This window comes from Eulemur rufifrons, chromosome 17, assembly GCF_041146395.1.
Source record: "Eulemur rufifrons isolate Redbay chromosome 17, OSU_ERuf_1, whole genome shotgun sequence".
Classification (NCBI taxonomy): domain Eukaryota; kingdom Metazoa; phylum Chordata; class Mammalia; order Primates; family Lemuridae; genus Eulemur; species Eulemur rufifrons.
In genome coordinates this window covers 79749838-79777821 of record NC_090999.1, presented here as the reverse complement: position 1 = coordinate 79777821, position 27984 = coordinate 79749838, and the positions used below count along the sequence as shown (strand labels likewise).

Genomic DNA, 27984 nt, shown 5'->3' with positions numbered 1-27984 from the left:
GAAGAAAACACAGGACATATTTTACCTTGGTTTAGATTTCTCAATTTAAGATTTCTTAAATACAGCATAAAAATCAGGAAGTCAACAAATCAGATTTCATTAAAATAAAACCTTTGCTTTTTAAAAGACCTGTTAAGAAAATGAAAAGACAAATCACTAGAAGAAAATATTTGTAAAACATATTGGACAAAGGACTTGTATGTATTATAGAACGCATAAAGAACTCTTACAACTCAGTAAAAAAAAAAGAAAAACACTTAAAGAATATGCAAAAGATTTGAACAAACACTCCAATAATGAAGAGAGATGGCAAACAAATAAAAAGATACTTAACATCATTAGATATTGGCTAAATGTAAGTAAAACCACACTAAGATACCACTACCCACCCATGGGTAAAATGAAAGACTGAATATAGCAAATGTTGGGGTGAGTGTGGAGCAACTGGAACACGGATATACCGCTGGTAGGGCCACTTTAGAAAACAGTTTGGTAGTTTCTTAAGAAGTTAAACATTTAACTGGTGTGTCACCCAGCTGTTCCAAACACCTGTACATAAATATTTATAGCAACTTTATTTGCAGCAGCCCAAAACTGGAAATACCCCAGATGCCCATCAGCAACTGAATGGATAAACAAACTGTGGTATTTCCGTACAATTAAATACCCAGTGATAAACACATGCAAAAACATGGATGAATCTCAAAATAATTATGCAGAGTGAAATAAGCCAGACAAAAAAGAGTACAGAGTGTGTTACGGAACCAAACTGGGGTCCACTCTCCTGGTGCAGTAAAGCCAAACACTGATGCTGAGATTTGCAGCGAGAGAAAGAAGAGCATTTATTTCAGGATGCCAAGCAAGGAGAACAGGCAACTAACACTTTAGACCCACACTCTCCAGTGGCTTACAAGCAAGGGTTTTTAAAGGCAAGTGTACATTTCAGGAAAGCAGAAGTTGTAGGCAAAATTATAATCAGTACATGGAGATGATACATTGGTTTGGCCCCAAAAGGTGGGATATGTTGAAGTGGGGGCTTACAGGTCGTAGGTTGATTCAGAGATTATTTGATTAGCAGTTGGTTAAGGAAGTAAGGCCTTGTCTAAAACTTGGGGTCAGCAGAAAGGAATGTTAAAGTTTGGCCTATGGTGTGACTCTTTAGAACATGGGATGGTGGTCAGAGTTCAGTCCTCACTTCTCCCTTATCTGAGGTCTCAGTATGATAGTGGTTGACATTTTCCATCTGGTGGGGGTTTCTGAAAAATGACTCAGGAACATATGTTAAGATGCTGTCTTTCAATTTCTATAGGGAACCAAGACACTCGTGATTCTAGCTTGGGAGACAACTATCTTCGTGTCAGGTAGCTCATTTACTTTTCAAGGCTAGCTGGGTGCCTGGAATTTCCCTTGAAGGGACTCAAGATTTTTTCTTTATTTCCGTGCTTGAGGGGCTCAGCAATCCCCTAAGAAGGGTCCCTGCTCCATCTTAAGTGTATGGTTGCATTTATATAAAACTCCAGAAAATGCAAACTGATCTATAGTGACAGAAAGCAGATTAGTGATTGCCTGGGTTGGGGGTGATGGATATGGGACGTTCACTTTCTTGATTGTGGTGATGGTTTTGTGGGTATATAGATGTGTCAAAACTTTTCTAATTGTATACTTTAAATATATATAGTTTATTGTATGACTGTTATACCTCAAAGCTGAAGGGAAAAAAAGATGATCTATATTTCTTTGACCTTATCCATTGTCTGGAATACGTACTTGCTTTTAATAGGTGCTTGGTAATTATTTCCTGTAGTGAGTTTATTTTTAAAATAAAGTGGGGGAGGCGGAAGTAGGCTAGGGAAATTCATGAGGAACTTCTATAGATTCTACAGTCTAAGCTTCATTTATTTAAATTTAGGCAAGAAAGTGACCACCTTTCCTTTTAAACTACTCTAGTGTTTATTTTCTTGTCTTCAATAGACTGGTTTCTGGAAGAAAAGAATTACATAGAGCTGGTGTTGAGTTCTGTTAGTTACAGCCTTAGATCTGTACAACTTTATATGTCCAGGAAAGGCTTTAGGTCATACGGAGGCCAACTTTGCTTTTTATAGGAAAATAAACAAGGAACCTAGGAGTTCTAGAATCCACACTGATACTGTAGTGCTGGCCTTTACATAGGACGGTTTCACTTTTATTAGCTTTCCTGTTAATTATTTAATCCTGTTGGGCAGATGCTTTCTCCAAGTCATGTTGCCACTCTAGTTTGTTCCACTGTCTCATTCAGAGAGAGGATGATGATGGTGATTCTTATTTTAAGGAATCCTGACTAAATACCAAGTACAAATTATTTTTTCTGAGTCTGATTCTGCTTAATAATGCACTTCTGTATTTTTGCTGAAAACTAGTTACTCTGGATTCTTATATTGCTATTTTTCAAGCCTCCAAGTGAAATGAAATGGGGAGAAAGGGTTTTTGATAAGGTGGGGTGGCTTTATTTCAATCACTGATCAGGAGAATGTGATGAGCCACATTTATTTTTACCTGGTTACTCAGGTCCTGCCCCACACTGTGGTGTACAGTAGAAAATGGGGTAGGAAGAACATCAGTGGGAGTTACTTGAAGGCCAGGTTAGACTGAATAGGGATCAATACCGTCATCATAGCAGCCCTAAACCTTCTGGACTGTGGTTGAGGGACATGAAGTTTAGCCTTCAACATAGTTTCTGGCCTGTTGGAACTTTAAAACAAACCTCACTTTATTTTGGAAATTTTCAGCCATATACAAAAGTAGGGAAAATGAGTACAAGACAGTTCATTATACTATCCCCCAGCTGGGACCTGTCATTAGAATTTGAAAGCAGTGATTATGTGACTATCAGTAATAGGCAATTACTAATATAATGCAAAATGGTCTATTTTTGAGGTGCTGTTGTAACATCACATTTCTTCAAATAAAACTTTTGAAAGATAAAAACATGTTAAAACCATCTCTAGATCTATTTGTGGTTAAACAGCAGCAGCTGATCACTGAATTTTAACTGCTGATTCTGAATGCTAGTGACTTGCTACTGGAATTAAGGGCCCCCCAGGAAAGGCCTTCAGAATGCTCCGCCCAGGGCTGTTTCCTCCGACCTTCCTGTGTACGGAGACTGCAAGGCACCTCGCAAACAATAGATCCAAACTTACTCGGTGACAGAACTCTCTGTTCCAATGAAACCTTCAGCACCCCAACATTTAAAACTGCAAAAAATATAAAAGCAATGAACTGGTTATCTCCTCAGGCATTTTATTCTAGGTTTCACAGCAAATATTTTTATTGTTTATAGAAACCTGGAAACACTTTTGGGAGGCAGAGGACAGTTTAAAACTGCTGTTTTACTGCATTTCTCTGTTATAGGAATTTTTTTAAACTTCTTTTTTTAGATTCTCTGCCCCTACTCTCAAAAAAAAAAAAAAAAAAAACAAGGATTGCGTATTATCTACAATATGCTGAGAATTTCCGTGGATAATCTTAGTTCTAGATTATTTTAAAAGCCATTCTTACTACATTTCCCCTTCTATTTTGAAAGATAATTATTTCAAATTTTTATTTTTTAAAGTAACTAAAAATCTAAAACTGAGGTTTTTTCATGTCCAAGTGTGTCTCGACCTGCACAAAAGATATTGCCAATATTGTGTGCAAATCGAGGGCTTGTATATAAATTATTTTAAATGACTCAAAGGACATTTATATTCTAAAAGAATTCTATAGTGAGTTCATTTGCAATGTGAAAAAATAGCTCCCAAACTTATTTGGGTTTTTTTGTTTTGTTTTGTTTTTACCTTTTTGACTCGTGTAAATCAAAATGTACCCACACTTTGGTGTTATAACATTCATTTCTACCTCTGGGCATTGTTTCATCAGTTGCACATGTGAGATTTGTAGGGCAGAAGGGGAAAAACCCTAATGCACTTAACTGATTATTCTGACCCGCCGTCTACCCTGCTGGTTGAGTGGATGGTAATGTCACTAATAAGGAGAAAGCAGAGGCACTCAGCAGGTCACACTGTGCCCTTTGCCCTTGTCTGACATTCAGCTCAGCTCCTGAAACCCTGCTCTGCCCAACCCCCAGCCTGTGAGCCCAGTGACAAAAATACCAGCTAACCTTGGGAAGATGCAAATGTTAGAGATGTGGAAGAATAAATTGAATAAAAGCCAGAGTATGAATGCACCTACCCGGCAAACATTTAGTTGTTTATCACAGCAGAGGCGTTTATAAGCCAGCGTCACTTATGTTGGTAAGAGAAGCTGGGCCCTGCCACCCCCCCATCCTCCTTCTGGCTGCTTCTTAGAAGCCAGATGCTCACATAGCAGTTGTGGCTCCTTCCTAAGCTAGACCATTTACAGTGTCTGGTCAATGTGGGCTAGAGCAAGCTGCAGAAAATACTGAGAAATTCTGTTTTGGGTGTGTACCCCACACTTCCTGCCCCTGAAAATGCGGTGAGTTGGAAGAAGAGTGGGGTGTGTGGGCATGGTGTGCGCACACACACAGATACACACACACACCCCTTCTGACTTCTCAGTGTTCCTCTTCTCTCCTGGGACTAGATAGGGTAGCGCTTCCATGAGCAATGCTCAGTGGGCTCTGCCTGGATTCTCTGGTTTCACTCCAAAAGATAAACGACAGTGCTCAGGCCATTCGTCATAGTCACATGCTGTAACCACAGCATCGATTTAGGGACGTAGGTGGAAGGCAGAGTTTTCCCCTGATTAACTTGAGATCCCACCTCCCCTGCCCCCATTCCCAGCCCCTCCAAATGTTTTAATATACTGATGGGATATCTGTGTGTTTCCTTTTTGGTGAAGTTATTGATTAGTATTATTCCTTCTTTTTGTTTTGACATGTAAAACTCAAGCATCTCTATTCCAGCCCCTAAATAGTAGCCTTTACCTTTAAAGAGAGATGAAGTTTCACATCACATTAGCTTAGAAAATAGAATCTTTGTAATAACTAACAAGGCCTTAAAACATTGACTTAATATTGTCCTTTTGACTTCCAAAATGTCTACTCTTAAATCTATAGCTTATATTCTAAGATTTATGTTATAGCTAAAAAATGAATTGTGATAAGTTCTATCAGGGAAAGAATTTACAGAACAATTGTTGATGCTTTAATTTAGAATCAGCAGTAATGCTTTTTAACTGATAAAGCTTTATGAGGGAGAAAGAAAGGCCCCTCTGTTAGAGTTTGATTTTTTTATTCTGAAGGATAATTATTAATATAAGACCCAGCCATTTGTTTTTCATAATTTAAAACATGGAACACTCACATGAACCAGGGTCCTACTATGAAAAATATGATGCTACAACATTGATAAGACCATCCATGATCACTACCCATGTACTTGGACCCTTAAAGCAGAAGAAATTGTCTGTAGCAGTAATAATAATAGCTCCTATTTATTGTGCATGAAAATTGTTTGACAAGGTGGTGGACATTTTACGCATATTCTTGATTTCACAGCCATCCCATGAGATACAGTGTTAGCCCATTGTCTCTATTTCATAGATCAAGCAGCTGAGACTCTGAGTGGGCACCTCAGCCGAGATCCTACAGTTAGCACGTGGCAAAGTGAGACTTTCAGTCCTTGTTCAGATGGAAAATCCCCTATTCAGGGTTTCTACTTTGTCACCCATGCAGCTGACAGGTCAAAACTTACTGCATAAAAGAATAGAAACTTCATGAATTAAAGGATTGTTTTTTTCACCAGTGGACTGTGGTTGAACTTTTTTGAGAGCCTTTATATATATTTGTAAAATACCTTGGAAATACTTATCTATCTAGTTAATATTTTTTGAATGGCTACTGTGTGCCTGGCACTGTGCTGAATTATGACTGTGAGACATGGCTCTGTTCTCAAGGAGCCAAGTCTCTTGGAGAAGACAGAAAATTGTACAGCTTATTTATACTATAGGTCACTGAGGCATGTTCAGCGGCTGCAGGAACCATTTGGACAGAGGGAGAATGTATCAGGTTGAGACGATAGGACTGACAGGCCAGGCATGGTGGCTCATGCCTATAATCCCACTTTGGGAGTCAGAGGCAGGAGGATTACTTGAGGCCAGGAGTTTGAGACCAGCCTGGGCAAAATAGTGAGACCCTATCTCTACCAAAAAAAAAACCAAGAAGATGATTGACAGAATCCTGGTAAACACCAGCTTACACTTTCATTGGGCAGCAGAATAACAAGAGCCTGTGTAGGCATAGTCGCAGGGTTAGAAAGGGAACCCATAAAATAAGTTATAACAGATAGAACAAGGGTTAGCAAACCTTTTTTGTGAAGGGCCGGACAGAAAGTACTATAGGCTTTGCAGGCAGTATGGTGTCTGTTACAATTACTTAACTCTGCCATTATAGCAGTGAATGCAACATTAGGCACTATGTGAGTGAATGGGTATACCTGTGTTCCAATAAAGCTCTCTCTACAAAAACAAGCAGCAGACCAGATTTGGTTTATGGGCCGTAATTTCCAGACCTGTGGAATAGGGGAAGGAGAGGGTTTGCTATCAAACAAGATATGACTGAGAAGCAACAGTTTTTATTGAACAGCAAAGCAATGGGAAGCTCCTGTGGTCATTCCAGCCCCTACCAACATATTGTAGGCATTTAGTAAGTGTTTGTAGAATGACTAAATGATGGCTTCTACTTGGCCTGGAGGTAGTAACAGGCTCTCTGGTAGTGAAGGGAGAAGTTATATGATACTGTAGACTGGGTAATGTCTAAAGAACAGAAATTTATTTCTCACAGTTATGGAGGTTGGGAAAGTCCAAAATCAATGCACCAGCAGGTTCTTTGTCTGATGAGGTTCTGGTGTCTGCGTCTAAGAAGGGCCCTTGAATGCTGGTTCCTCACATGATGGCAGGCAGAAGGGCAAGCAAGCTGACACTGTGTGAACCCTCTTTTATAAAGGCCTTAATCTCATTCACAAGAGGAGGGATTCTCATGACCCAGTTATCTCCCAGAGACACCCCCAACCCCCCTTAACCACCATCACATTGGCCATTAAGTTTCAACACCTGAATTTTGCAGGGGACACATTCAGACCATAGCAGGCACTATGTTAAAGACAAAGATACACAGGTAAGTGGGTCATAATTCAGGTCTTTTGATTCCCTTTTTCCAACAGATATTAAGAGACTACTCGTAGTGTCTTAAGTTTCCATTCTAATCCCCCAAGTTGTTTGAAGTCTAATAGAAGAAACAGGTAAGCTACCAAACAACCTAAACACAGCATAGTGTAGTGTAGTAAAGTTTTACAGCAGAAGCATGAAGAGGAGATACCGCACCCTGTCTAGAGTAGTCAGCAAAGGCTTCTGGAGGAAGTGGTACCTAAGCCCCGACTTAGAGGCCTAGCAGCAGCTAGCCAAGTAAAGGATGGAGGAAGGATGGGAGAGATGGGAATTGTGTTCCAGATAGAGGGAATGGTTTGTGTGCCAAGTCCCAGGGACAGGGTTGAACATGGTGATTTGGAGGTACCAAATTTTCCAGTAGGGTTGAACCAGGTGCCAGTGGGGCCTGGGGAGACAGACGGGGTTACATAGGGCATTATGATGTGGACTTTATCCTGATGATAATGAGGAACCATTGGCTCATTTCCACCCCCCCCCAAGTTGGGGGTGGCCAAGCCACCATGTTGAATTTGAGCTTTAGAAGATGCGCCTTGCTGCATCTTGGAGAATAGCTTGGAGGGTGGTGACATTAGAAGCTGTTAGCACAGTTAGCAGACTCAGGTGATCCAGGAGGACTTGAACTGAGTGAGTGGTGCAGCTGGAGAGGCCTAGAGATTCCGAAGCACTTGGCATTGGACAGTAACACTTTGGGGTTGAGCGAGGAAGTTGGAGGGGTCAAGGAGCAAACCTAGCTTGCTATGGAATATCATGCCCACCTTTTTTGATCTGGCACATGTCACCCTGCATTGTAAGTATTTACCTCTTAGATTCCCAAGTTTGGCTGTGAGCTACTCAAGGAGTCAACATTGTATCCATAGTGCCCACTATGGGAGTGCAACGAATGAACATGCAAGGCAAATCAGTTCATGGCGGACAAGAAGGGACCTCTGAGCAGAGGATTGAGCATGTGGTGGCTCCTCCTTGGGATGTGGCCTGGTGGCTGAGCAGGACTGTTTCTCAGCACTGTCATTATTCATGGGCGCTGTAAGCAGGCCCAAGGGAATGAGCAGAGGGCACGCTGGGCCTTGGCCACAACCCAGGCTGCTTTTCAGGGCTGAAGTTGGAGCTGCTCAGTGTGGGGCTTTGCGTTTTGTTCATTCGTGTCATTGTGCGTAGCCTTGTATTTTAAGTCCTGGAGTATGGGGGTGGGAGTGGGACGAGCGAGACGGGAACTACAAGACCACTGCAGAAAACACCAGTCCTACAAATTCTAACTCGGCTGATTGGGTCCATTGTGTCCATTTATGTCTCAGGAATGAGAGGACTTAGGAAGTAGAGAAAAAATAAATGATACACCCTGCAGGGAAATTCTTTAGCACTCAAAAGGACTTAAGGATTAGCTGATGTGTCCTCTTCCGGACAAAGTAGCTTTGGGTAAGTGAGTTACAGAATTGTGAGTGACAGGGGTAACAAAGAGAAGTTGTCATTCACTGTGAATGTGTATGAAAGAGAGCGCGTGTCAGGAATTAGAAACTGCCCTTTTTAGGCAAGCAGCTTCAGAGCATGGAAGCACAGTTATCATGCCCACTGCTCGCTCTCTCTGTGCTAAAAACAAAAACAAAAAAACTTGAACTTGCCTTCTCTCTCTTACCAGACATGATTTGGGGAGAGGTTGTCAAAGCCATCGCAGATTGTCTGCCTGGGCCCAAGCTGTCTTCAGGTTACATTTCTGTTGCCTTTTCATGGCTAAATATTTATATTAGGACACTGTTTGTTATGAACTACCTGAAGGGTCACATGTTTATGAGCATTTACCGAAAGCCGTGAACATTGTAAGACCATCGTGCTTTGTGTGTGTTTCACGTGGCTTCTGCAAATCAGGTTTTGTTATCTCTTCCTTCTAAGCCTGCATGGCACTTGGGACTCTGAGGGCAGCATTCACATCCTGTTTAATATTTTAACACCTCGTAGTATATCTCATTAGCCTGCTCAACTTAGCTCCTTGAGGCCTCTGATTGCTTTATGTTTATTCCTAGTTCCATGAGTGTACGTTTTCAGTGGAAGGTTAGCAAGGTCTGGGGTTAGCAGAAAGTTCCAGAGACCCTAGGAAAGAGAGGCATAGCACGTAATGGCAATGTTTTTGCTTATTATGATCCTGTAGAAAACAGTCTGGGTTATTCTAAAGTGCAGGTCAAGGACCAATTTAATGGGAAAGCAAGCCTTGCAGAATAGAATTTTGTTTTTATTTTTATATTTTTGAGACAGAGTCTCACTATGGTTGCCAAGTCTAGCGTGCAGTGGTGTCATCACAGCTCACTGCAGCCTTAAACTCCTGGGCTCAAGTGATCCTCCTGCCTCAGCCTCCTGAGTAACTGGGACAATAGGTGTGCGCCACCCGCCTGGCTAATTTTTCTATTTTTTGTAGAGATGAGGTCTCACTATGTTGCCCAGCCTGGTCTCAAACTCCTGGCCTCAAGTGATCCTCTTGCCTCGGCCTCCCAAAGTGCTAGGATTACAGGTGTGAGCTACTGCACCTGGCCTAGGTTTTTAAAGCACAAGAAAAACAAGCACACTTCAGAAAGGAGGAGGAACACTGTGAACAGAGAAAAGATGTGTTTGAGAGTAATTAAGGTAAGTGAAAGATAAGGAAACATCAGAATTGGATAGGAAGAGAACGCATTAGTAGGAAGGAGGGCAGATTGAAGAATTGGAGCAAGGTGAGTGTTGTTTTTGCCTTTCCCCCCCTCTTTTTAGCAGGAGTTAGAAGGGACTGACACCTTGGTAATTGTGCAAAGTATAACAATGTCTCCCTCTGAGCTCATTGTGGGCAGGAACTGCATCTGGTTTGGTGTTGTGTTCTCTGTGCCTAACACAGTAAGTGTTGGTGAGCGAATACTAGGAAAAGAAGTGTCTTTGGAGTAAGAGGTTGGGAATCGAGAGAATAAAATTACAGGTGATGATACATGTTGCCTGAAATGGTAGAGTTTTCTGCGTTTGAATACAGTATTGGCATTGTGAAATGAAGGTGGCTGTCTCTAGAGGTTTACAGTTTTGTCGTGAGTAACAACCAAGAATGTTACCATTATAGTGAAGCTGTCTGCGACATGGGATTTTTTTGGTGTTAAGAGATCAGTGTGCATGTGGTAATTGAATGCTTTCCAAGAATGGTATGAAGCCCTCTCTGTAGCCTTTCCTGGAGTGGAGCCAAGTCTTGGAGCTTTGTCTGACGGTGGCTGTCAGCAACAAATGTCCATGTTCAAGATATCTAGGGATTCAAGATTAGTGAGAAAGAAATGTATATCACGCTGCTTGGCAGAGAAAGGGGAATGGCTTTTTCTTGCCTTTTAGCATGGGATAGGTGTGTGTATTGCCTATATATGAACTGATAATGATTGGTTATATTGTGATTTATATACCAGTGTAATTTTATTATTATTGAGAGAGCTAATGGAATGTTAGTTATTGAACAGCCATCACATGCCAGAACTTAGTAAAATGCACTTCACTAACTAGCTGCAAATACCTAAGCATTCTGTAATCATCTGGGATCTTACAGCATCTTAGAGATATTCTTTTAGGTGAACCATGTATTATGAGTTTAAAAATTGTAGGTACTTGACTGTGTGCATGTGTGTTTAGGTTCTGATTTGAGGAGAATCCGTTGTAGGTGTGGTTTCTATTTCTCAGGCATGTGTCACGCATAACTGCTCCCTTTTTCATGCCTCTAAAAATGTTGGCGTTTTTATAGTATGTCTGTTTCTAATAAAACATCTTTATTCAAGTGTGCTGCCAACTGACCTCGAAGCCAATTTGGCCATCTTTGAATACGTGGGGTTGTGTGCTGAGCTGCAGTAGCTGAGGTCGAGGAGAATTATATAGGTCTCCTCCCTCAGTCACGGTCCCCATACGAAAGCAGACTCTTACCCGCGTTCAATTACACGAGTCAAAAAGCAGTCACTGGGCCTGTTTTCTGAACTTTTAGATGCGCTGACAGTACCTTACATGAAAAGTTAACATGAAGCAAATGTGAGATTTCTGGGGGCAGAATTCCTTTAACCTCGTCAGGATTAGGTGACAAGAACCCTCCAAGCTGGTGGCTACACACAAGATTGTTTCGGAATCGAGTGTGGGCGCTATTACATGAGGTAAGGTTGGGCCCGTCAGATTCTCAGACCTCGTTTGTCCACGGGTAGAGTGCCAATAACACATCTTACTCTGTTTGGGCTGCTATAACAAAATGCCATCAACTGGGTGGCTTATAAACAGCAGACATTTATTTCTCACAGTTCTGGAGGCTGGGAAGTCCGAGATCAAGGCGAGGGCAGATTCAACATCTGGCGAAGGCCCTGCTTCCTGGTTTGTAGACAGCCATCTTCTCACTGTGTCCTCACGTGGCAGGAGGAACAAGGCAGCTCTCTGGGACTCCTAATCCCATTCATGAAGACTCCGCCCTCGTGACTTAATCACCTTGCAAAGACCCCACCTTCTAAAGCCATCACATGCGGGGTTAGGATTTCAGCGTATGAATTTTGGGGGGACACAGACATTCAGTCTATAGCACCGTATTTATAGCCAATCCACACATCTTAAACACCACTGATTTCACCAATGAGAAATTTTCCTAATCTCCACTGAGCTAACTTGCAAAGCCTTTAGCGTTGAGAGAGGCGAAGAGCTTGAAGTAGCTGCCTGTAGAGTGAGGCTCTTTGATAAGCATCATTCAAATGACAGCAGAACACTTGTAGAGTATGCGACTGTGGTGCCTGGTTAGGGTCGATCTCAGCCCCTGGAGGACAGATTAAAGCTGACAGATCCCCATCCCGTGGTCTGTGCTGCACAGTTTTAAAGTAAGTGATTGTTCATACGGTTCTTCCTTTACTGGGTATTAATTCCCTCCCTTTAGGGAGCTTCCCTGGTGCCGTCACCCTTGCTTTCCCTTTCTTCCTACGTTCATTCATGCCAGGTCCTTCTGTTTGTGTCCTTGGGTTCATGTTGCCCCGGACATCCTCTTTCCTTTCGCCTCGGCAAATTCCACCTGCACATTCCTCGCCACACGTGTACTTGATAATTCCCAGCCCCTTTCTCAATCCCAACTGCACTGAGGCTGGAGATGTACATTCATCAGGTACACTGGCTGGCCCATACCGAATATCAGTTTTCTGTGTGTGTTGGGAGAAGGGGTTGTTGGTCTTATATTCCAGATTACAATATAAGGTTTGAGATAAGGGCCTCAAATGCATTTTCTAAACTACCCTCCAGCTTAGCAGAACACCAAACTCCTAGTAAACACTGAATAAATATTTAAGAGAGAGTTAATTAGGGAGGAGAAAGAGACACTATGGGCAAATTATGGGAAGGTATATTTAGATGCCTTCTAATTCCTGGTCAGAGTCAGTTGTCTGAGAAAAAACAAAACAAAAAAGTTGTGTTGTACCGTTGAGGGCTCAAAGCATCACTCTTTCCGGCCACAGCTTTGTCACCACACTCCCTGCCCTCATTTATCCCACTGTTAGTGCCAAAATATGTGCTACAAGAGCCTAATGAATGTAATAGGGTAGTTGAATTGTGTTGGTTATAGTAAAAAGAGAAAAATAACACTCGACCATATGTCCTGTAAGTCAGGTAGAGACTATATCTTATAAATTGTATCACTCTGACAGAGATGGCTTTAGGCATGGTTGCCTGTTTTGTTTTGTTTTGTTTGTTTTTTAAGAACAGAGTCTGGCCCTGTCACCTGGGCTAGAGTGCCATGGCATTAGCTTAGCTCACAGCAACCGCAAACTCCTGGGCTCAAGCGATCCTCCTGCCTCAGCCTCCCAAGTAGCTGGGACTACAGGCACACACCACGACGCCCGGCTAATTTTTCTGTTTTTAGTAGAGATGGGGTCTCATTCTTGCTCAGGCTGGTCTCAAACTCCTGAGCTCAAGCGCTCCTCCTGCCTCGGCCTCCCAGAGTGTTAGGATTACAGGCCACCACGCCCGGCCTGGATGCCATTTTTATAAACAAAAATAAAATAACACTTTAGACATGTCCATTTGTAACTTTAACAAAAGAGTTATTCACCCCTCCTCCCCCTTTTCTTTTGCCAGACTTGGTGTTTCTTTTCTTAAGTAGATAAGATGAATGCAATGGGAACCTGACCCAAAATATAACATCCCAGGAAGTAGATGATTCCCTGCAGGAATGGCCATGGAAGCAAAGTGTCAACAGGTCAGCTGACACCAGCAGCTACAGGTTAATGTTTGAAAACAGCTGCTTTCCTGTTCTGAGTTCAGTGGTGTCTTTGAATGAGAGAAATAACATACCTTGCTCTCTGTTTGACAATTTAATATAAAATACCTTCCCAGAAGATGTTTCTATTCTGGGTCTTTACAACAAAATTATTGCAGCCATAAAGGTAGTCATGGACCCAAAGCCTAAAGGAAACCAAGGTAGGTCTAAAATAAAGTGTACACATTCTGTCATAGTTCTATTTCCTTTGTGGACTTTATGGGCTCTGTTTGGAGAAACCCAGGGGAATTGCCATGGGCACAGTCTGGTGTTCCGTAGTGTTGCTTAGGCAGAGTATGACTGAGTAGGGAGCCATTGATATATGACAATCGGGAGCAGTAACATTTTGGGAATGGAAATAATTTTTGAAGACTTACTTCCTCTACTTCTGAGGCATTTTAATAAGTCTGTTTTTTATAACTTTAGGTAAACATGTCAAGTATTTCCTAAAATCAGAATGAATTTTGTATGCATGAATTAATGAATTGCTTAGAGCATCAATCTTGGAATGTAAGAGCCTGTCAGGAGAACCTAGAGCCACCTGATACAGAATATAATTTCGCTCTGTTGCATGTACAGTTTCTATTAAGACTGGTTGTGGGAGGTGATATTTAGGGAAGGTAATTTAAGAGACAGTCGTCACCAATTCACTTCTTTTTTTTTTTTTTTTAATTTTTTTTTTTTTTTGAGACAGAGTCTCGCTCTGTTGCCTGGGCTAGAGTGAGTGCCGTGGCGTCAGCCTAGCTCACAGCAACCTCAGACTCCTGGGCTCAAGCGATCCTTCTGCCTCAGCCTCCCAAGTAGCTGAGACTACAGGCATGCACCATCATGCCCGGCTAATTTTTTCTATATATATTTTTAGTTGGCCAGATAATTTCTTTCTATTTTTAGTAGAGATGGGGTCTCGCTCTTGCTGAGGCTGGTCTCGAACTCCTGACCTCGAGCGATCCACCCGCCTTGGCCTCCCAGAGTGCTAGGATTACAGGCGTGAGCCACTGCACCCGGCCAACTTCTTGAAGTATTTTAGGATCAGTCCTTGGATGCAATTAGATCACTTTATGATAGTGTTGTATGCCGCATCCCTTGGCCCCTCACAGAAGGCCTGCAGGATCCAACCTCGGTGTTAGGCCTATGAATTTCATAGCGAGTTGTAATTTCTAGGAGCATTAGAAATCCACACCTGCGTTTTTGTGGCCATGATGTCGGGAACATTGCTTTTGAGTAATATAGAGAGGACTTCTATAATTCCTTAGGTAAGGGTTTCTCTTTAAAGACCTGAATCTTTTAAGAAACAGGTGTTTGCTCCATGGTACCGTTGCTAGCTGAATGTTCTGTGAGTCCTCTTCGCCTCAGTTTCTATAGACTGAAAAGCTTTGGTGTTATATTCTGACATCAAAGCAACTACATTGTCTCCTAGGGTTGAAAGACTGGCTTTTTTCAGTTTCTTCAGCTGGCATTTCAGGAAATAATGAAAGTCTTATCCTATGTTGAAGAACTTAGTTGAAGAAAGTTGCAAATGTCACTACTCAGAGGTCTCAGTCCTTCCTTTTTTATATGGAGCAGCTGTCTGAGGCAGGGGAGAGCTGTCCATGTCAGCTATAAATAGCTTCTGGGTGTTCTTGAAGGATGGTAGTTTTCCTTCTGCATCAGATCACGGAACTTTGTAGGAATGAGTCAGTCTTGCCCATTAGTGGATCAGACAGAAGCCAATTTCCTTCTCATAAAGTTTGCCATGCAAGACATTGATTCTAACTAATCATCCAGTTTACAAATTATCACATCTGTTGACTAAGAGATGTCACTATGATAGGTATTAAAGATACGTATCCTCAGCAGCAGAACGTTTTTCTTTCTTTCTTTTCTTCCCCAAAAGAAAGTTTACAGGCTTAACACACTTTGGCCACATCTCCGCTTCATCCAGATTAGCTCATTTGGCCGCTGGGAACTGGTCTGTTGAGAGCTATGAATGGAGAGGAAATTGTCATCATAGTACAAAGTGGCAAGTGTGGGATTACCTGCTGCCTTTGACAAGCAAATATTGCGAATGAGGAAGCATTTAGCCAGGTGAATTCTGTCCCTCAAATGAAAGGTGAAGTCAGACATGGTTGGAATCTCAAATGTTCAGACCCCAACTCTACTGAGGGTGGGAACCCCCTCATCTGCGCTAATGTGGCCTCTGGGGGAAGGACTTTTTACTGGGTTACCAACAGTCATTTTGTTGAAGTTCTTTTTATAGGTGTGTTTCTCTTAAGCTGTTTCCTCTAGCTAGGATGAGAGTGGACCCCTGATATGCCTCATTTCACCCAGTAGGAATAATTCTGAAAAGATGTGTGAGTATAACTTTTGTAAATGAGCTCGTATTTTAAGTGCCCTAGGAAAACCCTTTATTCAAGGGAGCCCTGTGGGGAATCATTTTGTAAAGTGCTGTGCTCACAGTGGGCACGGGATAACTACATGGATGGACAGAGAAAGAACAAAAGATAAGGATTGTTTTGTAAGAACAGCTTTTTCATTAGAGCCATTCTCTAAGATTCAGTTTCTCCAGATACACTGTCCCCCAAACCTATGATAGGTGTCACTAGACCTTGTTCAAATGATGGCCTTTATTTGTCTTTATCATTGCGTTGTGTTACTGTTAATAAAAATAGCTAACACTTACTGGATGCTTAACACGAACCGGATTCTGTACCAAACATCTTTCCTCTGCCATCTTATTTAATCCTTATGGCAATCCTGTGGGGTGAGGTCGTTGTGGATTAAAGAGGTGAAATGACTTGCCCCTAGTTGCATAACTAGTAAGCAGTGGAGTCTGGTCTCAAATGTGAGTCTGATACCAAAGCTTCTAACCCCCAAATTCATGTCTTATGTATGTATCTGTGTCCACTAAATGCCTGCTCCCTGAAAACCTGAACTCTGTTTTATATACATCTTTGCTCCTTGGTTTTCACTGCAATGCCTGGTACACAATAGCTCTTAACTGGAATGAATGAAGTGAGAGGGAAGGACCAAGATTTTGGATGGAAGACCTGGGTTCTACTCTAGATCTGGCACCAGATAAGTTACTTCATCTCTGTAGAAATTAAGAGTCATAACCCCTGCCTTGCTTATATCACAGAGCTGTTGTGAGCCTCAAATGAGGGAGAGCTTATGAAAACCATAAGGAACTATATAAATGGTATGCATTCATAAATGAATTACTTAATTTGCCTATTTTATAAGTACAGGATGGTTCAAGACTAGGGTAGCTCCTCGAAGCACCTGAAATATTTAATATTAGGAAAATAACTTTTCTAAGGAAAGGATAGATTTTTATAAAACCAGGAGGAGAAAATTCTTGAGGATAATTTTGAGGTCGTATTGTATATATACACATATGCTGGCAGATGGGTGAACAATAGGATTCTAGTTAGTTGGAAAAAAACATCCTAACGCAGTAAGTGTACACTGAGTGGGGAGTCTGGGGAACAGGGTGCTCAATGGAGCTTGGATGCTACCTTTCTTGAGGAAGTACCTTCACCTTGCTGCCTGGCCTCAGTTTCCCTGTTTGTAAAACAAGGTGTTTGGACTGAATGATTCCAAGCGCCAGTGACCTATCCTTCTAAACTTGCGTTTTGGGGCAGTCCTGCAGGCCTGAGTTGTCCAGCTGTATAGCTGTCCCTGCTGACTCCAGGTGCCTGCACACGGTGTCTGCTGCAAGCGTTGGGCTTCTCACCATGCTGCCAAAAGGGCTGGGCGGTGAAGCGACAGGAGAGGACCCATCCCTGCGATGTGCCTTCAGGTGCCTTATATAGGGCTGTGCTGGGTCCCACAGCTGGTCTGTGCACTGCGTCAGCTGGGTGTGCTTGTCAGCCCCTTGAGCTCTGATTTCAATAATCTTATTTGGGAGAATGTTCCATTTCCTTCCATGCCGCATCCCACGCCCCCGTCGTTTTACTACTATCTCCCCCCTAATCCGTTGATTTGAAACTTAGATTTTCCTTATTTAAAGCAAATAGGATTTCTACAGTGTAATATAAAAATTTTCTGTAAGATTTTCTTTCAACCTTAGAGCTATTTATGCTTTCAAAACGTAGTCTTTGGGTAGACTGATAAGAATGTGCCCTCCGATAGCACTGTGAGTGTTGTAATGTTTATTTTCAAGTGCATTGCTTAGGCTTCCTGTTGACACTGGCAGGTACACAGAACAGGTATTGACTATCTGCGTTTTGCAGAGGCACCTAGAAGGGGAAGGGAAGCCCCACAAGGCACGGGGCAGAACTGGGGTTTGGACTTTGTTTTCTCCATCCTATTCAGTTCACCCACCTGGCCACACGGGCACCAGGTCAGTCCTGCTAAGGAAGCAAGCAGGGCAGGTAACGTTGTTATTGCAGCTGAGGACACTGGGGTTCAGAAGCTCATCTCCTTGTTCTTGGACTTATAACTGTTTATTCTAGATCTCAAACCCACCTCCCCTAATTCTTAGATCCTGTTCTTTTCCGTACATCAGTTGACCTTCCTGTGAAAGCTGTAGACCATGTTTTCCAATATAAAATACATCAAGTCTTGGAAACTCCTTGAGGAAAATGCTAGTAAGGCAGGGGTGAAGAGAGAGGGAAAGGAGGAAAACACTAAGACTGGCACTCGGATTGCCCACCTCCTTAACCAAGAGTGGGAAGCAACCTTTGGTGATCAATTCTCTCTGGCTTTGGCTGTAAAACCAGCCCCCAGCCCCGAACTCCCTGCATCAGCCCTGTCATGTGCTGAATACAGGGGAGTTACTGGACGGTTCTACTTTTCATTCTAGGCATTTGGCTATATTCTCTATTATTGCATGTTTGCACTGATCACTTGTTGCATGTAAAAGTAAGACTTCAAAATAGATTCAGTTTAGTTTTCCAAATTAATCCACCTTGAATTTGAGGTGATACTCTGATAAACAGCAAATGGTATTATGATCAGAAGTAGTTGGAATTACCCTCCCCCGTGATGATAATTGTGAGACAGAGAACAGCTCTGGAATGGCTCTTCCTTTGCGTGGTTTTTCCTGCTTTCATGCCAGCCGTACTTTCTACCTGGAGTGCTGTCCGTGCAGCCTAGGGCCTGCCCTCATCTTCCTGGCATTTCTCCTCTGTGGGGTTCTCTGCAGCCCCCTCAGATATGACCAACTGGTTTGAACAGGAACATGAAATGAGCATCAGGCATTTTAATACCAAAAATAAATTTTGATTTGGTGTATTTAAAAAAAATTTTAATGCATTTCTAAGGGAAAGAGGTTGAGTTTTGAGTAGCTATCATCACAATTTTAGAAATAAAAATCTTTATTTCAGGATCGATCTATGGTGCATTTCTGAGGAAGAGAGCTTTGTGTGCGAAGGGCTTCGTCTGTCGTGATGGCTTCGTAACTTCACATCTAGTGCTGGAAAGATCCTTTGTGATGATTTTATATACGGCCTGACCTTGTTCTTGCCCAAATGCTGATTAAACTGTTCTCACAAAACCTCCAGACTGTTCCTCAGGCACAGACAAGTCGTTTTCTGGGAACACTCAGTTATTTCCTCAACAGTATTTGGGCTTTCTACTTATTCCTCTTATTTATCTTGTTCACCCAGAAAGGCTGTGGTTAGAGACCAGTGTTCTCTGGCACTTTAGGAATGAGATAAAAATTGCAGGAAAAGAAAAAACAGGAAGGTGGGGGAGGTTGGGTCTGTACTCAAGAGTTTGGTCACCTGGCATCTCTTCTCAAGTTTTGTCGACCTCTTAAGAATCAGCCTTAGCCTGGATGGGCAAAGCTAAGAACCAATCTCAGTAATTTTTTCTTAGCCTTCTTATATGTTATATCATGCTCAGTCCACATTACTCTGAGAATGAAATGCCATGTTGCCTTGCCCTGGATCTATGGCAAGGAAATCTAATGGCAAAACTCATGCAAATAAATGGTTTCTGCTCATTGAAACCTGTCACTTCCCATGCAGCCTTTCTTTGTAATGTTTATTTGGTGGTGGAGTGGGGCTACAATAACCACACCTTACCTGCAGCCACTGTTTGTGTTTGTATCTGCATCTGTGTGAAATCCAGTGTCACCTTCTCATCCCGGCGTCTTGTATAGTGCCTGGTTGAGTGGTTGAATGTCGGTTTGCCGAGTTGCTGTGTTAAAGCCACAAACTTTAGAAGTGAAATAGTCACACCAAGCGATCCGGCTTATATTGACTCTTCTGTAAATAGTATGCGCTTGGGGAGTATTCTGTGGCCCCCCGGGCAGGTCAGCAAAGTGGTTGTGAGACAGAGTAATCTGGTCTGGGTCGTGCTGAAAGCTCTTATTGATATGGGATTAGTCTCGGTGGAGACAACGAGCTGTCACAGGGACATCAGTGCTATTGAGAGGAGGGAGATTGGAGGCCAGTGGGGGAGGGGACAGCGCTGAGTCACTGAGTTCATTAAAAGGCTACTGAACAGGCGGGCTCGCTGCAGGCGAGAGCAACCCCTGGACCGTGCCGCTGCCACACCCATGCTCACACCTCTCGGGCAAGGGGACCAGCCTGCGTGACAAGGTAGGAACGTGGGCCAGTCTCACTCCTAGTGCCTTCTTCCTCCTACAGGTTCCGAGCCCCTGGGTAGATTCGGGTGGGGCAAGAGTGGGGCTCGGCTGCTAAAATTCAGGAAGTTCCCGAGTCCAGCCTCTAGTCTGGAGTGTTGCCTTTTCTATACAAATAGAACGGGGGTGGCCACCAAAAGATTTCCTGGCTTGGTGGCTCAAAAGTTCTGAAAGGGAACATTGTGTGTGTTTTACCGGTAGCCAGCCATCAAATACTATTTTGCCAGATTGGGTACAATTTAAAGTCACCATTAAACTTGGCAGTGAACAGGCATTATTGCTGTGGGTGAGAAAAACAGGGTTGAGAAGATACCAAGTCACTGCCTTCCATAGTGCTATATAGTTCAAAAGTCTGAAGCTTCTGTACCCCTAGAAAAAGTATAAAAATGGCAAACTTTTGTCTGCATTGAGGCTGGGGGGAAGGTAGAAGGCATTTTGAGGGAGACAGTGAATTGGAGCAGAAGTAACATCTACTAAACTGTGTCTTACCTCTGTAAGCAGAGAGCAGTTACGTGTTTTTTTCTAGCCTTGGACATCTCATATGCCTGTGTGCATGAGTGTGTGCTAGTGCAAGATGGAGAAGACAGCGTGTGTGTTTGTGCCCCCTCCACATACACTGTCGGCATATGTGAATGACCTAATTAATGAACATGTCCAGAAAGAACTAGGAGGATGAGGCCATAGACTAGCTCTGTGTGTTTATTTTCAAAACAGATTGACAGCTGGTAGTAACTAGAGAAAAACTTTCAGTTAAAACTCTGAATATTGGAGCTACCCTAGTATAGGTTCTAGTACTGGAGAACTGACTTTGGCAAATCTAGATTAAGAAGTGGCTGCTTGGCCGGGCGCGGTGGCTCACGCCTGTAATCCTAGCTCTCTGGGAGGCCGAGGTGGGCGGATCGTTTGAGCTCAGGAGTTCGAGACCAGCCTGAGCAAGAGCGAGACCCCATCTCTACTAAAAAATAGAAAGAAATTATATGGACAGCTAAAAATATATATAGAAAAAATTAGCCGGGCATGGTGGTGCATGCCTGTAGTCCCAGCTACTCGGGAGGCTGAGACAGGAGGATCGCTTGAGCCCAGGAGTTTGAGGTTGCTGTGAGCTAGGCTGACGCCATGGCACTCACTCTAGCCCGGGCAACAGAGTGAGACTCTGTCTCAAAAAAAAAAAAAAAAAAAAAAAGAAGTGGCTGCTTGATGGAGTACTACTCAGCTATAAGAAATGATGGTGATATAGCACCTCTTGTATTTTCCTGGAGAGAGCTGGAACCCATTCTACTAAGTGAAGTATCCCAAGAATGGAAAAATTAAAGCACCACATGTACTCACCATCAAATTGGTTTCCCTGATCATCACCTAAGAGCACATTTAGGAATAACATTAATCTGGTGTCGGGCAGATGTGGAGGAGGTGGAGGGGATGGGTGTATATATACATAATGAGTGCGATGCGCACCGTCTAGGGGATGGACACGCTTGAAGCTCTGATTTTGGGGGGGGGGGCAAGGGCAATATATGTAACCTAAATTTTTATACCCCCATAATATGCTGAAATAAACAAACAAAAAAAAGAAATGGCTGCTTGGACTAAGCGAATTTTTTTAAGGAACTAGTGAAAAGTCATTTCCTGTTGAAGTTCCATGTTCACTCAAGCAGAAACTCATGATTGCTTTCTTTTTTCTTTTCTTTCTCTTTTTTTCTTTGTTTTTGAGCTTCTACCCCATCCCTCCATTTTTTTCTGTTTCTGCAAAACTGAGCATTGAATTCATTTAATCACAATTTGTTCAGAAGTGTCTAAGGCAAGGAAGGCAGACAGCAGATGTTTGATGGCTTTGGTTAAAAAGGGGAAATTAGTAATGGAGGATTAGTAATTATAACTAATAATTGAGCAGGGTCAAGGAAGAAGAAAATCCTGTATGGTGCAAGAAAAGCTTGCTGTTTGCTTAGTTGTGTTGGCAGCCAGGAGGGAAAGGGGAAAGATGAAGAGAAACGGGGGCTGTGGGGTCATTCCTTGCTGCTGTTGCCCCTGTCCTGGCTGGCGCTGGCTGGTGTGGTCTGTCTGACAGCGGGTTACTTGGATGGCCTGTCAGGAAACCACTTCATTCCTGCCTCCCCTGGTCTGAATTAGCTGGAGTGTAAAAACTTGCTTGGTTTTAATCTGTCCCTCCAGCAGAATAAGACTTTTCCCCTTTAAAGAGAAAGGAATGTGTGTCTTGGACATTAACGAACCTTTACTAAATCAACCTTCCTGCGTAATTAAATTACTTACTTTGAAGTGTAGGAGCACCTAAACTTAAGGCTTGACGTAAGATCTAGAACATGTTTTTAATATTTCTTTCAGGTTTTCGTAAGAGTTTGAAAACTGAGAATGTCAAAAGCACTGACTCTGAAATGCAAGAAATTTGTTTGGCAGAACTCATAACTGGGGAGAAAAACAAAAGCTAGCTGGTTCTTGGATTTTTAAAGTCACCAGTAAGGAGCCATGGCTTAGGGCTTCGTCTAACTTGGGGCCCTAGATTTATAGAGGAGTGGGATACCAGAATGCACTGGATTAGTAGTTCCTAATTCCAGATCCAAGAAAATAGCAGGATATATTGGAAGCTTCCCCCCCGCCCCCATGCATACAGAATTCCACGTAAGAATTTAACTAAGTGTTTGATTTCAAACAAACCATCACACATTCCAAATAACCTGCAGGTTATCCGAGGCAGAATGTTAGCCCTTTGTCCCCTGCATGGTCAAGTGAGTTTGTCTTCAAGAAATGTAGGTGCATCTAAAGATTTAGGCTCACAGAAGCCTTCCCCTCTCCTGGCTCAATGGAGCACAGCACCAGCTCCCTATCAGCTGGGGTGTCTTCAGGCCTCACTCCTGGCCTCACCTAGGTAGCCACCAGAGTAGTGTGTAGCTTCAAACCCCGCTCTTTGCTCTGTCTTTGAAATTCTTCTTTATTTGTGGGGATTGATCCTTTTGCTTATAAGGTTGGCTAGGTGTTTGCTTGCTTGCCTTTTAATTTCTTAAATTGTATCCACATTTCCGTTTGAAGCGGGTAAAGGAAGCTCGGTCTGCTCTGCAGACCTCAGGTCTGGCCTAACTGAATGGAACTGGGAAGTTCGATATGGGAGCCGTGTCTTTAAGTTGAACCAGGTAGTCTTGGGTGTCAGAAGGAGCCCTACCACCACGCTCTCTGTGTGGTCTTCTGCGTTCTGATGGGGAGGGGGTCTTTGGAAACAGGCCAGCAGTGATGTGTTCTTACAGAAACTCAGGGTTCACTGTAAAGTTGTCATCTTGACACACACAGCTGCTGTCCTGTCCGAAAGCCATCTGAATGGCTTTCACTGAACAAGCTATACCTTCCTATTGCTATATACCTTCCTCCAAGGCTAAATGGGCATGAGATCACCTTTTCTTGATAATCTGAAGTCCATGATGTTTACTGTCCACAGACTATGCTACCATATTTCAGCTCCCTTTTATTTTTTCCTATGAGGTTTGAAGCCCATTCCTTCTGTGGTAACCTATCATATTGTCTTCCACTATAGCTAGGTTTTAAGTTTTACATCAGTGTTTTTCTCCACTTCCCAAATTTCACCGTAAAACTTGTGCACCTGGTCAGTTTGTCCATGGCGAACTCTTTCCACTCATGAAGTGCACATTCTCTACAGTTAGGAGCCATCATTCTGGCATCTTACACGCGTGGTGTCTAAAAATAAAAATCCTGTTTCGCATCACCATGTGTGTTACTGTCAGCCTTTTATCTTCTAAAAATCAATCACCCTCACCCGGAAGAAGCCAGAAAAATATCCCCCTTGGGTTTACGACTGTCTTCAGAAAGTTCAGGATGTTTTGGGTGGTGTCACTTGTTTGGGTGAAAATCAGACACAGAGAGGAGAGGGTGGGTTAGCCTTGGTGGTCTGCTGCGTCATTCCCTCTTTTTTGGCCCAAGTCAGCAGTCGCTGGGGAGTAGTGATGGCATCCACGTGGGGCCCCAGCTGCTTTCCCACCGTCCACCGTTCCATTGGGCCACCCTGAGACTTTGTTCTGTGGCCCCCGACATGCAGTGCCTGCCACAGTGCTACTGCTTCATGTTCATTCATTCTCCAAGCCTCGTTTTAACTCTTTTTAGATAATTGGTCCTTTTGAGAATCTGGAAGCTTCAAACTTTGTTCCAGAAAAAAGATAACACACACACACGTACAATTTTGTGTCCAGTTTGGGAGATTCAGCTATCTTGTCTACTTGAGGTGTGTGGACTACAGGTTAAGGACCCCTTGCGTAAACCGCACACATTGCTTTGAGGTTTGGCAATTCAGTTTACCAATGTGTATTATTGACTGCATGGGAAGGGCCTTGCTCCTGTTTTGTGTTTCTTGTGGTTTCATTTATTTGCTTTTGAATCTCAGGTGCATGGAACTGGATTAGTCATGGTCCTTGGTTCATATCCCACTTAACACCAGTCCATGCAGGACGCTCTTCTGTCAGTTTCCTTCCTGTGTAACATCCATCCCAGTGGGCTGGGAGTGAGCCCACTCCCAGCACAGAAACTGGAATGTGACCATATGACCCCCGCCTGTGTGGTCCTGCTTCTCTCTCTCACTCTCTCTCTCTCTCCTGAATCTTGCGCCAAGGGTTTCCTTGATTTCTTCGGAGATAATTTTATTACATCTATACATTTCTAAAAGGTTAGATTTGGTTTAGCTCTTGACTTCTCTCTGGAATTATGCACATCCTCCAAGGTTCATTTATTTTAAAATATTTGAACACCTGCTAGGTGTTAGGTGCCGAGATGGCAGGGGAAGACGGAAATAAAACGACAGCCCCTGCTGTCGAGTAGCTCAGGAAGAAGACACAAAAACCCTTTAAACTCAAATCGTTACACCAGCCAAGACATGAACAAGCTGAACCATCTTCTTTGGGTGATACCATTTGAATACAGGGTATGGGACCTGCTTTATGCCAGACTTATACATACTGTGAGGAAGAGAGCCTGCAGCACACGGGCTTTCCTTTTATCTGAGTTAACGTTGGCTCGCAGTGTGGCCGGCAGCCAGTTCTTCCGCTCTTTCTAATCTGCACCCTTCCAGCCCGCACTCGGCCAGGCGGAGACACTCAGAGCTCATCAGACACACCTTCCCTCTCCCGGCATGTGACACAATGGCTCCTCTCCGCTTTCCTCTGTCACTCCTAGGTGGTGGAAGACGAGGCGTGGCATGATGCAGGCAGCACGGGCATTGGAGTCAGCAGCCGTGGTCCCAAGGCCTGGCTTCACCGTTGCTCTGTGACCTTGAGCAGATTACCGAACACCCGCCCTTCTTTCTTCTCAACTGCAAAGTGATGATAGTAATATACACCCTTCTAGGGTTGCTGTGAGGTTTCAATGAAAGAAATGAAATAAAGCGCTTAATACATAGTGCCCCCTACATAAAGGTTTCAATATTTGATGCCATTGTTAGTCATAGTTTTGGCCTGTCATGACCCAGGAAGTAGTGGGAGGCACAAATAAAAGAGATTGGCCATCATCAGACTTCCTGTGTGCTTGAGAGGGCATGATGAGAGTTTATTTTACTTATTTATTTTTTAACAGCTTTATTGAGGTCATTCACATATCATACAATTCACCCATTTAAAATGTGCAATCCCATGGTTTTTAGTACATTCACAGAGTTGTGCGTCCATCACCGCGGTTTTAGAACATTTTCATCACCCACAAAAGAAACTCCATAACCAATGGTAGTCATTTTCCATTTCTCTCCCCGACATACCTGTCCTCTCCAGCATCCCCGTGGCCCCAGGCAATCACTTAACCTACTTTCTAGCTCTATCTGTTTGCCTGCTCTGGACTTAAAAATTCCTCCAATCTACTTGTAATTGTACATGTTTTGTCTGACATCTCTCCATGCCTGAGAGTTTATTTTAATAAGAATGAAGCCTGCTGCAATGACCCCTGGTCCATGCCAACCCCTCTCACTCCAAAAAGGCCGAAGTCACGTTTCCATAATACCTACATGTGCTGTCATTTCTTGCTCATATTTCCACATATACATGTTATATGTTCAGAACTAGGTTTTAAGCTCCATGAGGGCAATCACTATGTCTTTTATTTTCAGTGTTATGAAGTGCAGGGCTGTACCCTTAATAAATAGTTCCAAAGACAGTGGAGGTTCCAGATCACAGGACCCAAACTCACAACTGGAACCTACAGACGTGCTTCTATTTGCCCACATAGTATTTTTTTTTAAATAGCATTGTTAAGTAGCCCTTGCACATCAAAATATTTCACTCAGAAATCTAGATTTCTAGATTTACTTACAGAATCATAGTATCTAGCAACATGGGGCCCACATTCCCACCTGACAGTGAGTGCTGGAGCTGAGAAGCAGATGCCCAGCGGTAAATGGGGCGTGCACTTGGCCATGGGCCCCACCACTCCCTACTGCTCACCTAGCCCACTTCCCTCGGAGCTCACCCGTCTGACGTCCTGGGCACTGGAGTGTGACCCCATCCCTAGTGTGTGGTGAGAGCCTGATACCAGGAAGGAGGCTCATTCACCCACTCTGGGCTTCTTCTAAGACCTGGCACTAGGTGCTGGGAAGGGCAAGGGAGGTGGAAATGAAGATACTTCCTATATCTCTCCTGTAGGTGTATCACCAATAGGAGAGGTGACTCACGTACACAGTGATCGCAGTGAAAGACAGTATGTGCTAAATGAATGGCACAAATAAAGAATCAAAAGAAGAGTTGACGGCCATCTGAGATGCTTATGGAGGTCTCATGAATGAGGTCGTTCGGAGCAGCTCTTTAGGGAGGATAGGATTTCAGTAGCTGGAGGGGAAAATGGCCTGCTCCCTGGAGGGGGTGACATAGGCAAGGAGAGGCAGCTGTGACTTGACCAGTTTGACCCACGTGTGGAGGAGCAGAGGGAGCTAAGAGAGAGGAGGGGCCAGACGAGGGGCCTGTGAGGCCAGATGGTGGCATTTGGAACACAGGCAGTAGGGAGCTGCCACCAGAGATTTTTGAGAAGGGAAATACTGTGGTCAGAGGAGTTTTAGAAACGAAAATGTCTTCAGCTGCCAGGAAGCATCCGCAGAGCAGAAACGGCTTGTTGACCTGCTTCCCTGGCTGTCCTTTGCACCCTCCAATCCCGCTTTTTGTCACAGCCCATTTCTCCCAAGCATGCTCTGATGATGTCAGAAAGATTCCCTTTCTCTCTCAGGCCTGTGGCTCTGTCAGGTTGGCGGAGTCCCAGTGATCTTGGGCCCAGAGCCCACAGACAGGTGATAAATTTCACATGCAATTGGAAGTGCATTAAAGGGGCGTGGTGACGCTGAGAAAGGAGTTTAATCTGGCTGTCATATGAAGAGATGGGAAACATGTTTGAGGCTGCTCTAAATTATATCAGACCTAAGCGGACAGGGTTTGTGTCTGGTTGAGACCAGATTGTAGGTCTAATTCTATAAGTGAGACTCGCTGGGTTCTGCTTGTTGCAATGTGCTGCCTGCCTGTGGGCGCTGGCAGAGGTGTGGGTAACTGGAAAAACATAAATAGCCCACAAAACACACTTTTACAGAAAAATAATAACTATTACCCAAGTGGTGCATTGGTTAATCATTCTTTAGAAAAAAAAACAAATTAGAGGAAGAATTCCTAGGTGTGTATATAGCGTTCACTAAAGTAAATCTCAGTTGGACTATAGACGTAAGTGTACAGATTGGCCCCATAAACAAATGGAAATGCACACGTGTGTGAATGAGGAGCATGAACTCTGGAAGAGTGAATCCCAAGCTATTAAGTGGTTTCCTTGGAGAAACAGAATTGGAAGTGGGGGGCAAATTTTATTCTTTCTTTACGTATTTCTGCATTGTTTGAATTTGTAACAATGAGTAAAATACATAAACCCACACCCATGCATGCACAGATACTAACCTAACAAAATATGGAAGGGATTCCAGGCTTAAAATTAGTGGGAGAAATGACAAAAGAATAGATCAATAGGATTTGACAAAAAA

The 27984-nt window shown here is 43.2% G+C and overlaps 1 protein-coding gene across 2 annotated transcripts in view; it reads left to right on the top strand.

The window, feature by feature from the left end:
• Positions 1-27984, top strand: part of MCC (MCC regulator of WNT signaling pathway) — a 253060-nt gene that overhangs the window by 77663 nt on the left and 147413 nt on the right. Inside the window, exon 1 of one of the 2 annotated variants that reach the window (XM_069492732.1) lies at positions 19865-19938. The exons of the other annotated variant lie outside the window; for it this stretch is intronic. The gene's annotated coding sequence lies outside the window, so the exon portion shown is untranslated. Of the gene's footprint in view, positions 1-19864; positions 19939-27984 lie in introns of those variants that run through there. 2 annotated transcript variants of the gene reach the window in all.